The 17,354-nt window shown below is 44.9% G+C and overlaps 1 protein-coding gene across 1 annotated transcript in view; it reads right to left on the bottom strand.

Moving 5' to 3' along the window:
- mgat3b (beta-1,4-mannosyl-glycoprotein 4-beta-N-acetylglucosaminyltransferase b) overlaps nt 1-15,085 on the bottom strand; it is a gene marked incomplete at its 5' end in the record, with an annotated part of 61,142 nt that extends 46,057 nt beyond the window's left edge. The window contains one exon of the mRNA XM_080454568.1: nt 14,432-15,085. The remainder of the gene's footprint in view (nt 1-14,431) is intronic.
- Between the last annotated feature and the right edge of the window lie 2,269 nt (nt 15,086-17,354).

Raw genomic sequence — 17,354 nt, 5'->3', positions numbered from 1 at the left:
CACCTACACAGGTTTCCATTGTGCTCCAGGAAATAGACCAAGAAACCTATTAAAGAGCGGCTGCTAATGGGGGCAGTGTCTGGTTGCACAACCTTTCCAGAACAATGAGATGGCAGTGGTGTGTAAATTCAGAAACTGACACCCTTTGTGTGTCACCCATTGGCTGGAAGACAAATAAGACAGCTTAGCATCCTCCATTAAGCATAACGGATAAAGGTCCAGTGTATCGCAGTGCGTGGAGCACAACACTAAAGCTTAATTTATACCTCATCGTCGATAATTGGAAATGACCAACGTCGTGATGCAGAAATCCTACTTCTCCCAGACATTCCGGGAGTCTCTCTGAATATGGGTTCAACTCACAGACACTAAAATGCCCCGCAGATTGCACAGAGGTGAAACACTTGCTTTGTTTATCTGAATTAACAGACATAATTCATCCTTGCTGATGAAGCACTACTTCCTCACATCAAGCTTGTGAGAGAAAAAGGTGCTTGGCTGTGAAGTCAGGAAACAGGAAAATGGATAAGAGCCTAGGTGTTATTTATGTTCCTTTTATATTCCTTTCCCAAAGCCAATTTCATACAATAACCAAATTATTATGGATTACACTATGGATTACACTGTGTCAAAACCATTAACCATATAGTGTCCCTATTCTGGGCATGTCATAATAGGCAAACATTCCGTTGAAATAGGCGATCATCAACGTGTTGCGATGCGACGTGTAGTGAGCTTGTCGATCTGCCATTTTCAACGAAGAAATTCGATCCAGAGGGATAAAAGGAGGGGATCACGCATAAAGCCCTGGGGGACCCCGGTCAACGAAGCATACAGGGTTTAAGCCGGGGTTAACAGATACACTATACAGTAGGGTGTTTGTTCAAAGGTAAGCTAGACTTCACCTGTGTATCCTGTTCAACAGTGTTAATGTGATACTTAATAAATAATGGATTCTATCAGAACGATCTAATGTCAGCGACAGGGGACGGATGCTCCCTGAAATCACATTCTCCAGTGTGGGATGTCTGGAAATGCGTCACATAAATCTCAGATTCTTCAGCAAGCCAGGGCTGTAACTATCGATTACTTTCTTAGAGAATATATAACATAATAATAAACTTAGAGGATCAATGGAACTAAGGGCTACTACACACTGCAAGATATTTGGTCCGATTATGCTGTCGGCGCTTGCCGACAAAACCCCCGATCTGACGCAAGATCGGGCTTTGCTCGCCGAGGTTTTGCTCACTGTGCGTGTGAAAGGCACTGCGAGACGAACCGGCCACGATAATAGCGCTCGGCGATGCCTTCCCGAGCGTTTGTAGATATCTAGCAGGTTTGATATTTGGCTTTGTCGCCAACTAGAAATCATACAGTATGAATGGGGTTGTGATCACTACCCGAGGAGATCCGTGCTACAGCCAATGAGAGCACATTACAGCCACCGTGGCTAGGGGAGGGTCGCTGGACCTGACCGCCGCTCCTGCCGCAACATAAAATGTCTTGCCATTTAGGCCCGCATAGTACTGCAATATTACCGTCCAGTCCTATATAAGCCTGCAATATCTCCATTGAGATCTAAAAAACATTACAAAACAGAATGAGAGAGCGTGTGGGTGGGGGGGGGGGGGGTTATTTGAGAGGAATTGAAATAGAGGAGAAATAGTTTGTATTGCAACGAGCTGCTGCGCACATGGAACGAGAGAACGAGAGAGAGAGAGACTCTGCTCGCTGTACCCACCCAGTAGGGGAAATGATGTTCTCCTCTGATTGATTGTAGACATAATATTCATATCTTGCTAAGTAAAGCACAGTGCGAGATTTAGCAGGGCCTTTTCCCACCCGCAAGATTTGCGTTGGGACCTTCGGGTACCGCGGGATCCCGCTGCCGTTGCCGGGCTCTACTCTCGTCCTGTGAAATATCTTGCAGTGTGTGATCCCTTGTCGGCGATCAATCGTAGTGTGAAAACCACAATGATATTATGACGATTTATGACTCCCCGACGACTTTAAAAGTCGTACAGTGTATAGCTGCCTTAACGTAGTGTACTTTCTTAATTGTCGGTATCACAATGAAAACTATTTCCCACTTTTTTTTTTATTAATGTTATATTATAGGATATGATAGGGCTTTCTCTGTTGCTGCCCCCTCCCTTCTGGAATGCACTTCCCAACCATACTAAAGACACCCCCTCCCTCCCTTCCTTCAAACCGCACTCAAAACCCACCTCTTCAAAATAGCTTTTCCCAGCTGAGGTCGAGTTAAGATGTCTCTCAACCCACGCTCAACCTTTCATCGATTTTAGTCTAGCACTTATCCTTTTAACGTTTTAGTTTTTTCTAAACAAAGTTGGTTCCGTCCTTTTCTTGTCGGTAAAGCAACTTTTGGTACTTAAAACTGTAGTGATAATATAAATCTGATTAATACCAATTATTATCATTATTAGTGTTTTGCCAATTATTTGGAGGCCACTTGCAATATCCTCACGGCCCACCAGTGGGCCCCAGCCCACAGGCTGGGAACCGGTGGTTTAGATGATGTGCTTGTGTCGCCATGACCGCTGCTTTATTGATATGTTTGTGTTGCCATGAGAGCCGTTTTATTGGGACACTGAAGGCTCAAGGATAGAGCTGCAAATGTTGAAGTAATCTGCCCTTTTAGAACATTCACGCTTTCTTGTGTGAACTTATTTATATTCCACCCTGCTTCTTCTTTATTTGTCATGACTCATAAAAGTAAAGTATAAATTAAAGTGTAGAAAGTGGAAAGGGTTAAGTCGGTCTGTGATAAATATGTAACCAATGGAACGTATTCAAAATAGCTTGTGAATAAAATATTCACTGGAAATCAAGGTTCTTTTATTCATTTCCAGAAAAGTAATGGTTTTGGACATACACCCGACAGCGACAATATATTCTCCATGTTATTTAATAAGCTTCAGAACATGGCGTGTGATACTTGTGTCAACTTGTTCTCTGTGAGCTCGCTGCTTGTAAATCAACTATAGGATCAGTCGCCACTCTTTAGTGGAGGAAAAGCTCTTAGGGCCACAGCAGAGGATTACTTAATTCAAAACAGTCATGCTATATCAAGATACTTTACAATGATTTTCACTCCAAGTGATTATTGTAAGCTGTAAGCCGGTCTCTGGCTTGTGCTTCCGTCTGTAAAGGGGGCACGCCGGCACGGTGTTAGTGGAAAGCTTCAAACGGGACAAACAATGCAATCAAGAGGGAGGAACGCACTGTAAGGCAACAGAAGCACACACACACACACATTCAGTAAGAGCAGAAAACAGCCTTTAGCTACAAACAACGTGACCAGTCCGCAAGAACTACCCAAGAGCCACAATCTGCCCTTCTTCCAGCTTTTGGGCCTCCAAGGGCTCTGTGCATGCTGTGCATGTGTGTGTGTGTGTGTGTGTGTGTGTGTGTGTGTGTGTGTGTGTGTGTGTGTGTGTGTGTGTGTGTGTGTGTGTGTGTGTGTGTGTGTGTGTGTGTGTGTGTGTGTGTGTGTGTGTGTGTGTGTGTGTGTGTGTGTGTGTTTAACAGGCACGAGGCCACTTCCCTAGATGAGATTCGCTGCTGCAGGATAATCCTGATGAAAATGTCTTTGCTCTTCCCCTTGCACTCATTCTCCATCCCTCCCTCCATCCCTCCCTCCATCCCTCCCTTCCATCCATCCATCCACCCGTCCATAGCTATAGACTCCACTACAGACAGAGACAGGCAGTTAGCAGAAGAAGAAGCAACAGCAGTCGACTCCATCTCCATCTTCCTCCTGCCATTCATTTCCTCACCTCTATCTGCCTCCATTTATCCCTCACTCACAGGAACAGCTTCTCAACAGCAAGAAGACAGAATGTGTGTGTGTGCGTGTGTGTGTGTGTGTGTGTGATGACGTGACGACACACCATCTCGTACTTCGTCATAAGGTGGTGTCACCCGTCGGACGGAACAGATTTTCACTGATCAGTTCTTAACCCATTAAGACCTTAGGCGATTCTTTAAAAAAATCTAAATCCTAACAGTTTTTTGAAAAGATTTTTTTCACGATTTTTCAAAAATAGCAGATCTACAAGCTCGTAGCGCGGCACTCGGTGCCGCGCTACGAGCTTGTAGATCTGCTATTTTTGAATAGCCAAAGACATCTAAAGTGACACAGATGCGTTCCAGGTATCAAACTGTAAAGTATAAACTAGCCATGAGCCAGGCATTGTCACAAGCGGAACTGCAGTGAATCACTGAGCTGCTTGCTTTCATCATGAATCCACCCCCGTTCCTCCTCATTTTTGCACCATATCTTGCCCTCTGTCCTTGCTCTCACACATGCTCTCTCCTTCACAATCCCTCTCTGTCTCCTAAAAGAGATAAGAATGTGTGCGCATGGCGTTACAGAAATGTACAGCATTTTTTATTAACAACTTAGGCCCTCAGCATCTTATATCCAGAGTGACTAGTTACAAAGTGCAAGATCAGAGTAAATGTCAGGAACCTGTCAACAAACATCGTAAAGAGTCACGCAAATGACACTACAAAGAAAAACAATGAAGTGTTACATAGAAAAAGAACGTTGTGAATGATGCGGCACGTTGAGCTTGTAGATTGTAGCTCGGCTATTTATTAATGTATAATTATTTTTATACTCCACCATTGCACAACAAAGTATAATACAAGGTTAAGTGGGTAGATCAGACTAATCTATTCAAATAATTTTGTGTAATGGTCTTTTTATAAAACAATAATAATAATAAAACAGCTTCTTGATTTTTTGATTAACCTACATGAGCGAGATCAAGTTGGTTATTGGTTCCGATATTTTTGGTTAATTGCCCAGCCCTAACTGCATAGTATCAACTGGTAGAATCCATCAAAAAAACAAGCTGTGATACAAGGACAAAAAACTAAAGCTTCTCTCCTTCCACATTCCTTTCCATCACAGTATGCGGATGCTGTGTTCTTCTAGACATGCTGTGTTTTTTAAGTCTTCCTCCGTGTGACAGACGGCCCACGAGAATAATGCTGAAGAGTAGACTTGGAGGACCAAGGGCATAGCACGGGTGATCGCTCAAAACTGATTGTTCAGTATCATTTTTGAGATATGCTTTTCTAAAGTAACCAGACATCTTTATAAAGTAACAACTCAAGTGTGTCGGGTATGAGTTCTGATAGCGTGAAGGCTGTCCATGGAAAAAGAATCATTCACACGCACGCTGCAGGCACGCACGCACACACGCATACACACACGCACAGCATCTCCGGCAATGTCATAAGGATCTTCTCTCACTCTCACTTCATCCCATTTATCAGGCTGTAAACCCGCTCACACTAAATGCTGAACAAGGTGGTCCTGTATCATGTTTGCCAGCATGCACAAAACAGCTATAAAGGTAATAGGGGAGAAAGGAATATGAGTGCATACAGGGTCTGTATGATGCAGGCAGTCATAAAACCGAGCAACAAAAGTCACTGCGGATTCTCAACACCCCCTCTTCTCTGGATACGAACCCCTGCCACCAGGAAGGAGAGGCTGTTTGCCAAGGTGCAAATCAAACCGCTTGAAGCTATCGTTTGTTCCAGCCTCCATCACGCTGCTGAGCTCTGATGCTAAATCTCTTAGCGCGATAAAGCAGTAAATACACGAGCACTTTAGCACTTAGCACTTCCATTCTTACGGTTTGTTTTTTAACCACTTGAGACCTATATCAGCGAGTCCCAATCTATGGGTCCCCAAATAATTGGCAAAACACGTTCACTTTCTTTGAAACCTTGACAAATGTGTGATTGTGATACCGATAAATAGGAACTTTAAGTATACTATGTTATTTCCATACTTCCATTGATCCAAGCTGGAATACAATCGATTAATTTATCATTCAAATAAAAATGAAAATGCATGTGGCCCAGGGTGGGCCGTGAACGCCTTCATGATTTTAACACATTGGGTGCCAGAGGTTTATTAAAATATTATACGTTGAGTGCCTGCATTTCTTCCATCCACTTGCGTTATACGTTTCGTGCTGTAGAAGCCCCGACGCGGAAGTGCATGTAAACAAAGCGTGCGTGCGAGACGGCGGAGGGTCCCGACTAACGCCTGGAACAATAATATTTCCAACGCGATCCTCCATTGCAGCGTGATCGCCGATCGAAAACGGCTCGTTTCCACCACGTTAAAAAGAAATGGAGATATTAAGCTTTTAGTCAAGGAGATAACATTGAAAACGCCGACCGGAAGGATTTTTGACATGGAGCCACATCCAGCCTCTTCTTCTCAGAAACTCCTTGGGTGATGTCAAAGTTTCGTTTTAGCGCCCCACGTGGCCCACTCGTATAAAAATAGAATTGGGTCAAAAACGGTCCGGACCGTTTTCGGCACTTCTCGTTTGGATCCTCAAAAACGGTCCGGACCGTTTTTGGCATTCAATGTGTTAAAGTGGGTCCTGATCCAGAAAAGGTTGTGAACCTTTATACATCGTTGTACGACGAATAGAGAAAGTAGACGATCTACAAGCTCGCATGCGTAAAATAGCTCACGAAAAGCCTAAAATAGGGACGTGGTTGAGCCGATCTGTTGTCAATGCAGAGTGTTGTTTTGAGAGTTTATTTTTTTTATGTGAAGCAACTGTTTAGCGTTGTGTCAAAAGCTTCTTATGTTTGTGATGTTTTATGATGTGAAGTAATGGACTGTAGCAACTGTGCCCAAGACAAATTCTCCCTTGGGGACAACAAAGTTTACCCTCTCTTTCTCTCTCTCTCTTTCTCTCACAAAATGTATTGAAACACAAAGCGTGTGCGTTCATCATGTCACATAAAGCGACCGTCACAGAGAAGAACACAAAATGGATTTCACAACTTTCTCACACTCGTCCTGTGGGGTCAAATGTAACCCATCTACTACTCGAAGGCCCAGTAAAAACAAACAGTACAAATGATTAACCCATTAAGACCTGGAACTGTGTCATTTTTAGATTTGAGCTAAAAAGCATTATTTTACACTTTGGGCTATTCAAAAATAGCAGATATACAAGCTCATAGCGCGGCACCGAGTGCCGCGCTACGAGCTTGTAGATCTGCTATTTTTGAAAAATGTTGAAAATGTGTGCAAATCTTTGAATATATATATATTTTCAAAGCGAACATTTTTAACTCAAATCTTTGCTTTTTGGGGTCCCTGGAACTAAATATTTTGATGGGGGTCCGCGGCCAAATACATATAATTTTGGGGGTCCTTGACATGAAAAAGATTGAGCACCACTGATATAGAAACATACGTTTTTCAGAATACTGTTGAGATTTAGGAGACATGTAGAATCGGCTTCAGGTCTTAATGGGTTAAGGCCATAATAATAATAATATGACTCAAGTCTGCCTTACATTACCGTCTCCATCCCCTCATCCAGCTGCACTGTGTGGTGGTGGTACGCCCCGCCCCGGCACTGTAGCATACATAAACACACATGCTGGGTCGAGCACGGGTCAGGGCCATTTTCTATTCCCTGCTGGAGGGGTTCCCGACAGGGGGGCACAGCGGGACATGGCTGTAAGGTGACAGTGAGGTGACAGAGGGGGGGGGAGGGAAAAAAATGAAAGCGGATGAAAGAAAAGAGAGCGAGAGTGCGTTCCTCAACGACAGGCAGCTTCTATTTTGGCCTGGTAGTAAACTCTGCTTGGCCTTGTGACAGGAACCTTTACACAGTAGCTACAGAGAGAGAGAGAGAGAGAGGAGTGATGACAGGGGGGGGGGGGGGGGGGGGTAAGGGAATGGAACAACTGCGTTATTTAGAAAAGGGGGGAGCACGCCGAACGGCTGTGAAAGGCAGAGCGCGGGGGAGGGAAGAAGTGTGTGTATGTTTTTCTACACTTGACAAACTGCGCAAACCCCCCCCCCCCCCCGACCCCACCGCCCTCCCCATCTCTATGATATTTACAATGTAAATTATTCATATATCAGATATAAAAGATACAAAACTGCAACTGTAGCTCCGATGTAAACTTTACTTCACGTGAACAAGGCAGGTGTGTCAACATGTAATGCTGGGTTCACACGGGCAGATACAAAGATGCAGTCTAACCATTCATTTTCAATGGAAGCCAGCGCCGTGAAGATACAAAGCAACATCCCACGTTTGTAGCTGCTACAAAAGATACAAAACTACGACTGTAGCTCCGATGACGCAGCGCTTGATGACGTCAACGACCCGTGTTGAGCAGCACAGATGCAAAGCGACAGATATGCTGTGTATCTTTGTATCTTTGTATCTGTGAACGCAGCATTAGGCCTTGAGCCTGACTGGCTTCAAGCAGGCGCACATCACTTCCACCCTGCAGCCAATGGGAGGACAGCGAGCAAAAAAAGTCCTGGGGACTTGTTTCCATTGTGGTCCTATGCATTCAATTCATCAACATAGCATAAAAAAATAACAACAATATATGTCATCAACAAATACAAAACAGTATTTGAACAAAGGATTGCTCGATCACATTAAAATAAACATGCTCTGAGAACGCATGTGGCCCACCCACATGCCGTGTTCAGGGGTCAGATGGATGGGCCGCCAACACTTTTAAGTGGGCCCTGGTCCAGAAAAGGTTGGGAGCCACTGGTGTAGACAATGAAAAGTGAAAACGACTAGGGTTTGCCAGTGCGAAAAGCATACATGCACAAGAACCAAGAGGCGAGGGTAGAGCAGTGAGGAGAAGGTGCCAAGTATTTGACAAAAGATATTTCTTGACATTCCACTCACTGACAAACAGCAGCAGTCTATTAAGCTCCATTCTACCCCTCTCTCTGTATACAGCAGAGCCAGACATACCATGACAACACTAGAAATACATACTTTATCCTCCTCACAACGGTTGTCCTCTCAAGACCCTGCCTGACTGACACCCTGACCGTGTGTGCATGCATGTCTGTGTATGTTATCCGAGTGACTAATGAGGGGTATTGTTGACAATGGTCCGTCATCAGAGTAAAGCCAAATGTATCCTGTGTTGAACGACGGTGACAGTCCATACATGTTTTCCGCCTGATGAGTTAAAAATCAGTCAAGCAACACCGCTGTAGGTAGGAGAGCTTTTTTTTTACCTTCCCGATACAGTTTAGGACTGGCCCCAGTTTAGGACTGGGCCCAAAGTTCCGAATGTTAATTCATTATATTGACATTCAGAAGTCAATTAAAAGGTTTCGATTTTTGCTTAATTATTTATTTTCTGCCTCGCGACTCACAGAGGCCTGTTGAAAGAGGATACAGAAACTGCCTGTGTGCACCAATGTGTGTTGTGCAGATGACCGGATACAGTAGGCAGGCTCTAGACCAGATCGGAGCGCAGAGCAGTAAATAGAATAGCACAACGTCACCCAAACAACACACCTATCCTTTCACTGCTCATGGATGAGGGCTCACATTATGCTTCTCTGGGGTTCACCGTTCACCATTATCCAACTCCTTTAACCACAGAGGGGTTTCCTGAGCACAAGACCCTTGTATGCCTCACTCCTTTATAGTGCTGCGAAAAAGGTTCTTTGCTAGCGTACCCTAAACACCAACCACATAATCATGATGACTATATGTGAGCTTCCAGTCAAAGTAGAACAGGAGAAACACTGCTTTTCTTGTGCCATGCATGCTGGAGGGGAGTATTTTTAGCTCTGCTGCCGGTCGGGCAATAGGTGAATGGCGGTGGAACTTTGAACAATCTCGGGCTTCCCATCTAATGAGGACTCTGAACAACCAGTGGAGGAAACACACACACACACACACACACACACACACTCACACACACTGAGTGAGTTCAGATCTCGCCCCCACCTCAACCCTTCCTTTCTGCACCCCCTCTCCCCTCCCTCCCCTGCTTTCTCTTCAGGCAGAGGATCTGTAACGTGCGTGGGCAGAGGGGTGAATGTTACGCTGATGGGAGCGAGAGAGAGAGAGAGAGAAGGGGAGGAACAGCAAGATAAACAGAGAATGAGGATTTCATTTTTGAGAAAGTGCAGTGTCTCTATGTGTGCCTTGCTCTCTCCCACACTAGGAGCAGTGTGTGTGTGTGTGTGTGTGTGTGTGTGTGTGTGTGTGTGTTCGCACATGAATATGTGCACACTCCTGGCAGATGCCAGAGCAGAGGTGGAACACAGCTTTATTCCCAGCAGCAGCAGCAGGCTGTTAGGCCTAATCTCACCTGTAGGGGGAGCGGTAAGGACTATTAGGCTCCTGGACTCTGTCTTAACAAATTAAGCACCATATACCTCCTTGTACAATGAATAGCAAAAATAGCAGCTTGTAGAGCTGATATTTCTGTTTTTAAAAACGCCAGGTTGGAAGTGGTTACATGACAAATAGGATAGGATATGGAAAATGGCAGTCGTTAGGGAAGAAAATTATGGAGAATCAGAACAACACCGAAACATTAGGGGGGAAAGGGATTAATTCAGAAACTGTGATCAAAATGCTTATCTTTAACAAATAAATAACAGCATTTGTTCCAAATCTGTATCTGTCCCATATCTACAGTTCCACTCCACTCCATTATCAACTGTAATTGGTTGGTGAGTATTGGGAATTTGGGGCTTCTGAAAATTATTCTGGCACAGTACTCAGTGTAGTCTGTCCACTTGCACTGAAATAATGCTGTATGCTGCTAACACCGTCGAGATGGTGGAATTGAGACTGGCCTTGGGCCAAATAATGTCTTCATGATGGAATTCCATTATCCTTTCAGTTTTATATCGGGACTAGATAACACTTATAGGTCCATGGAAGCCGATTTATAAATGTGATGGCTTGGGAAGTAAAGCAATTATTACCTGTATATTTGTGGAAATGTTTGTGGTTTTTTTAGTATCTATAATATCTCAGCATCTGTTCATGCAGTTAGAAGATTACATCTATATACATGTGGGCACAAGACACGTACACACACACACACACACACACACACACACACACACACACACACACACGCACACAGACGCACACAAACACAGGCATGTTGCATGTGATCGATCGATAGATATCAGGTAAATCCAAGAGACCACACAAATCTCAAAACCCTCACGTCACTGTGACTCATTATTTCCTAAATCACTTTGTTCCGGACTCTGAGGCCGGGACATATTGACCACTCCCATGTCCCCAACAGATTGACTGACTGCCCTACGGACAACAGGACCTCACATAAAGAAGTGACACGCGGCTCACAAAATTTCAAAGCCATCTAATGAATTGTGTCCTTTTTTTTCACATGACCGGTGAGCAGTATCCCGCCCTAGTGAAAGGTTCGGCTGCCTGAGGTGAAGTAGGTCATCTTTCACCAGGAGATTGTGCAAAAACAGGACGCTGACATGGGACAGGAAGAGAGACAGAGCACTCTGTCCCGCTTTCACCTCTGGCAATACTAACGAGTAGCCTCACTGTGCCAGAAAAGCCATTTGTGTCTGTCTTGCAATTTGAGTCGCAGGCACTGAAAAGAGCAAGCGACCGGTAAAATGTGTGTGAGAGAGAGAGAGAGAGATGCAGCAAGAAAGAACTAGAGAATGACCAAGGGTGCGGTGCTCAGTAACAAAACAATAAAATATACGATGAAGCCTAATTTATTCTCCGTCGTACAACGGACTATAAATACAGCTTAGATAGTGTGAAGGAAAGAGATGAGAAGCATGAGAGGGGAGAGCAAGAGAATGGATTGTAATTTGTGTGTGAGATGAGCAAGAGAGATCATATGAATGTACTACAGTACAAATCTAATCTGGCAAAAGTACTGGGCTTCAGCTGCAGGGCTCAGGTGGGTCTCTGGAGCACACGCACACAGACACACGCACGCACAAAAAGGAATGACTGGATAACACTCTCCATTCTCCTCCTTGTTGCTCCCAAAGCCTACTCATTCTTTCTATTTCCCTCTGGGTCTCTCCCATCCACCCATCCTTGCAGCAAAGACAGTACTTTACTTTCACATTCAAATGCATGGCCATTGCACACAATGCACAGTACAAGCACCCTTTACAAACGCCTCTTCAGCGTCTTGCCCTTTTGCGCTTCTTATATGTGTCACATCCTGCCTTGGTGGTTTCAGCTGCGAACGGCCTTCTACCATGCCGTTGAAGGCACAAGGGGGCGGGGCTGGCGGGCTAAGTTAGTGCAGTGAGTGGCAGTTGGGGCAAACGCAGTCCCCACAACATCATTTACGATTCTGTGCCTATCCGTACATAACTCGGACGGCGCTTAGTCGACTAGCAGACCATCGGCCGGTCGTCGCGGGCACTCGCGCCTGGAGGCGCTTGGGCGCGACTCCTCGGCCTCAAGGTCTGCTGAGTCGGCGCGCCTCCGTCATGGTCCAAAACTATACTTTATCGGGGAAAAAAATAGTCTGCGGTTGTTTGAAAAAGTATTGTCCCAAGCGGGAGTCGAACCCAGACTCCCAGAGATAGTAGATCGGTAGTCCAATGATTAGCGAGGTGCGCCACTGAGGCCAGTATTCAAATTAGGTATTCGGGTTGTATTAGAATGTGACGTCCTAACTCTTCTATTGTAGAGGAAAGAAGTCCTCGGCCGCATGCCCGCCCAATAGGGGAAGCCTCGGCGAGGCTTTTGTGCCTTCAACGGCATGGTAGAAGGCTGTTCGCGTTTCAGCTGTGGTCTAACAGCACCTGCAGAAAGCCCCCAAAAAGGTCCAACCTGACCACACACACATTTGGGGTTCCCCTGTCTCTCTTCCTACCGCACCCCCGCCCCCCCTTACGGAGCATCATTGCTGCCTGAAGGCACAAGGATCCTGTAATGAACTCCTCAGTGTTAATTTAACTCTGAGCCGTAAGGGTCCATTTGGTTACCTTGTTTGTACACGCTCGAGTTACAAATAGATGAATTAACATGAAGGATTTTACTGTTTACCATTCCCACCAGTGTGACAGAACAATCAGAATGTTCTGGAGTCAGAGGCGACCAATCAACATTATTATCACTCCCTTGAGAACAGACTAATTCCCCTTACCAATAATTACCCCTGACATGCATCTTACCAGAAGCTACTAAACATTATTTATTTCCCAACCAAGGTTGGCTCTTAACCACCAATCTGATATTAGCATCCTTAACCATATGGGGCCCCAATCAATACTTGACCCCTGATCAGCGGCTAGGGACCGAGCGTAACCCCCCGAGGGAAAACGCAAATAAGATCCAGTGAGCTCAGCTGAGCTGCGGTGCAAACTCTAGGTTTTTGGCAATAGCTTTTGAATAGAGATGAGATGAAAATGGGCTTTGTCAGGGACAGGCCCACCCATCCACTGCATACAGAATGGGAATGATTCAGTCTGTAGGAGTCTGTCTGTAGGTGAGTTGACATGTAACTGGGCTTTCCCCGGGGCTGATATATGTGCCACTGAAAAAACACAAAGGAACCCAGGGCCGTCAACTCACATTTGTCTGGGAGGAGATGACATGTAAAAATAATGAGGGTTTGGCGGCTGAATAAATCATTCAAATAAGCTTATAAACAGGGGAGAAATCCAGAGCTTATATACATGTATATGTGCAGCCTATTAGTTGATTACTGGTTTGGATTTTGACAAGGTAAAGCAGAAGAAAAGTGATTGAATAATGTGGAGCTTGGTGGTCCCATGTAATATCCCAGGACTGTTGCATGGTATTGGCTGTAAACTAAACAGTAACATGATGTGTTAATTTATTTTGGTTACCTTTGTACACTCAGAGTTAAGTATTTCACCAGCATATAATATGCCCCAGAGGGACTTGACAAATCTACTGGAACTGGCAGACCAGCTGTAAATTGGCTAATCTGGCATACCACTTTACAGGCATACAAAAGGGATCATTTTAGACTTGACAAGCCAAGAGTAGATGTGCAGATTAGAACAGAATAGAGGCCATGGGGATAGCATTACACACTGGGCTCTAAATCACAGTAGTGTGTGGACCCCAGCTGCATCTGAACAATAAGCCCTGATAGTTATTAGGCTTGGATTTATGGCCAAAGACCACACATCATTTCACCACACGTTGGTGACACCAGTATAATAAACAACTTAAATATGCGAACTATAGGCCACCACTATAGGCCACATAGACTATTTGAAAATAGCAGATCTACAAGCTCACAGAGCCACACGTTGTGAGCTTGTAGATCAGCTATTTTCAACCAAAAATCTATTTTTTTTAAAGTGAAACATTTTGAATATATATATTTTTAAACATTTTAACACTAATCTGGTACAACTTAATAAGCGAACCGCATCTCCCTCTCTCTCTCACACACACACACACACACACACACACACACACACACACACATGCTACTACCAGCTCTACATTGCAGTCATACATACAAGTGCAATGGCAGAGGTCCGCACGGCACAAGCCCCTCTCGTTTACCACACATCTAAAAACACACAACACAAGCCATCATCTCTCACCCATCGCCTGTGTTGGGCGTCCTTTAGAGGTTCATGTTGGATCAGAGCCGTTGTGATGGTCGTGTGTTGCTTGAGAGCAGATGATCGCTATGATGATGCCATTCCGAGTGAGTCCTCCTATCCTGGCGATGCTCAAGTCTCGGTGCGTTGACGTTTGATAATAATAACCGGGCCGGGGTCAGTCATCCCACCGCAGCACCACACTGCGATCCGTGCGGCAGTATGTATCTCCCCGGGTTATTCCGCCAGATGAGCCGATTATGTGTGTTGTTTTGCAGACACTCGGTTCCGTTGAAAACGGATACAGATCTACGGTCTAATAGGTCCACAGTGGGTCTCTCTAGTCGTAGCAGCAGCAGCAGCGCGTTCAGGTTCAAATAGCCTCGGTCTTGTTTATTCTAACGAGCACAGGATTGATTCTTGGACCGAGAGAGAGGAGGAAAACAAACGATGTGCTTGCCGGACCGGTGCGCCGAGCCGTCATCCTCGGTTTAGATCGGATCCATCGCGCCGGGTTGAAGATGTGATCACAATAATGTGATGAGAGACGGTGAAACGGAGGGGAAAGCGTTGCTGTCGTTCCCTTTACACCGATTTTGACGTTTTTATGAGCCGCTGTCGCCACCCCCCTCCTGTGTGATGCGGCTGCCTCTATCCTCCAACAGCCTTTCTGCAAACCGATGTGACGACTTTCCGCTCATATCAAAATAAGACCCCCCTCCACTCTCTCTCTCTCTCTCTCTCTCTCTCCCCTCACTTATTTTCAGTCTAGTGGGGCAACAGAAGGAGAAGGGGGTAGTAGAGAGAGAGAGAGAGGAGGGACCGCAGGAGATTACAGCTCCTCCCCGTTATACTGCTTATCAGTGGGGCGCGCCAGCAGCGAGGGGGGGCGTCCATGGGGGGCACCCACTGACTGACTGACTGACTGGAGAAATGGAGGCGAAATTGCAGAGAGATAGAAAAAGAGAAATGGGCAGTGGTGGAAAAAGTACTCAAATTCTTTACTTAAGTAAAAGTACCAATACTGCAAAATAAAAATACTCTGTTACAAGTAAAAGTCCAGAATTAAAAATAAAAGTACAAAAGTATTGGCATCAAAATGTACTCAAAGTACCAAAAGTAAAAGTACTAAATATTTGAAAATAGCAGATCTACAAGCTCACAACGCGTCGCGATGCGACGCGTTGTGAGCTTGTAGATCGGCTATTTTCAAATAGCCTATGTATAAAATAGGGTTAAAGTGATTAAGGTATGTTTCATTATATCATAATTTATATCTCAAAAGTAACTAGTAACTAAAGTTTACAAGTAAATGTAGTGGAGTAAAAGTACAATATTTGCCTCTGAAATGTAGTGGAGTAGAAGTGAAAGTATTGGAAATTGGAAATACTCAAGTAAAGTACAAATACCTCAAAATTGTACTTAAGTACAGTACTTAAGTAAATGTACTTAGTTACTTTCCACCACTGGAAATGGGTTTCTTGGAGAGAAACTAAAGTACTAGCAGCAACTGCAAGATCGTGTAGTGTAAAGTGTAGCATAATGCGCTGTTGTGTACAATAACCTCAGTTTTTTTTCCTTTCAGTTTCAGTTTCATTCTCTCTCCAGATCACATTAATGTGAAGTTTAGAATTCGATTCACAAGCGATAATAAGTTTCAAAGGACCACAGTCCAATTCCAGGTAGCCTATCACGCGACACGTGATGTGTCAGACTGGCATTTATCCTGGCACCTCATTAAACGAGCAGTCAGCCAATGATGAGCACAGAATCAGGTGTGTGTGCAGCCTGTCTTTAACAGTAACCAGAGAGGCATCACTGGTGGCAGCATGAGAGCAGACAGTAAAGCATCTATAGGCCTTACTGTATATGTGCCTGGATAAAACCACTTCAGCGACTATCTATCTGGGCTCATATTGTTCCATAAGGAAGAAAACAGAGGACAGCAGTGAGGTCATGTTGTCATATGAGATGTCACAGTATACATCTTTTATGTTTGGGCCAGTAAAGCAGTGGTTCTCAATCTCAAACGTTTTTGTAAGGACCCCCAAATCAATATATTTGACCATGGACCCCCCCACCTAGCCTGGTAAACCCCCCTCCCTCCGGAAATCTCATTTGCATTTGATTTCAGGAAGGAGGTCTGGGATAGCTCAGGGAGTAAAGCTGTGTGTCGCAAGCTTCTTCCATTTGACAGAGTCAGGTTACCCCCCACCCCCCATCTGAAAATATTTTGTGCCAGGGACCAACATTACAAGATTTGTAATAAAATGTTTAAAACTATAGGCACTATATCTCCCCATACCCCAGCATATACATAAGATTTTGTTGGAGACCCCTGGAACCCCTTCCTCAAGGACCCCTGGGGGTCCCCGTACCCCACTTTGAGAACCACTGAATTGGCCTGCATGGGGTTGCAGGTCAAACCACCTCATGAGAAAACCTTTACCCCTAGTCCCCAGTCTGTCTAGGTGGTCAGAACACTGGATGTGCCATACTATGTAGCTGCTAGAGATGCAGTGATTTGCTCAAGGACACTGCTCTATCAGTCTCTTCTCTTGGCAGTGATTTGAACCTGAGACCCCCTGCTTGGGTGGGTACTAGTAGCTTGACTAGTTACTGGTCAAACTCTCCAACCACCAACAGACCTGCTTGTGGCCCAAAGACACTTGCATCATTTATACTTCATCATACAGCCGTGTGCGGTACGGTGAAATATTTAATATTAGGCTACAGAGACTGTGCCTAAAATAGACGGTGCATTCCCAGGCAGCAGGATGGATGATGGAAAGAACCGCAAACCAAGCTCCCTACTGCCCTCCGGTGGCTGCTCGGAAAGGTGAAGAGTATCTGGACGGTAAAGGGGCTGATGATGCACGATGCTGAACAGTGGTGGCTGCTGGCAAATATTTCAGTGGGGGAT

The sequence above is a fragment of the Gymnoscopelus braueri genome, assembly GCF_963280865.1.
Source record: "Gymnoscopelus braueri genome assembly, chromosome: 2".
In the NCBI taxonomy this organism is placed as follows: Eukaryota; Metazoa; Chordata; class Actinopteri; order Myctophiformes; family Myctophidae; genus Gymnoscopelus; species Gymnoscopelus braueri.
The sequence above is the reverse complement of the archived record's forward strand: the minus strand, read 5'-3'. Positions and strand labels throughout refer to the sequence as shown.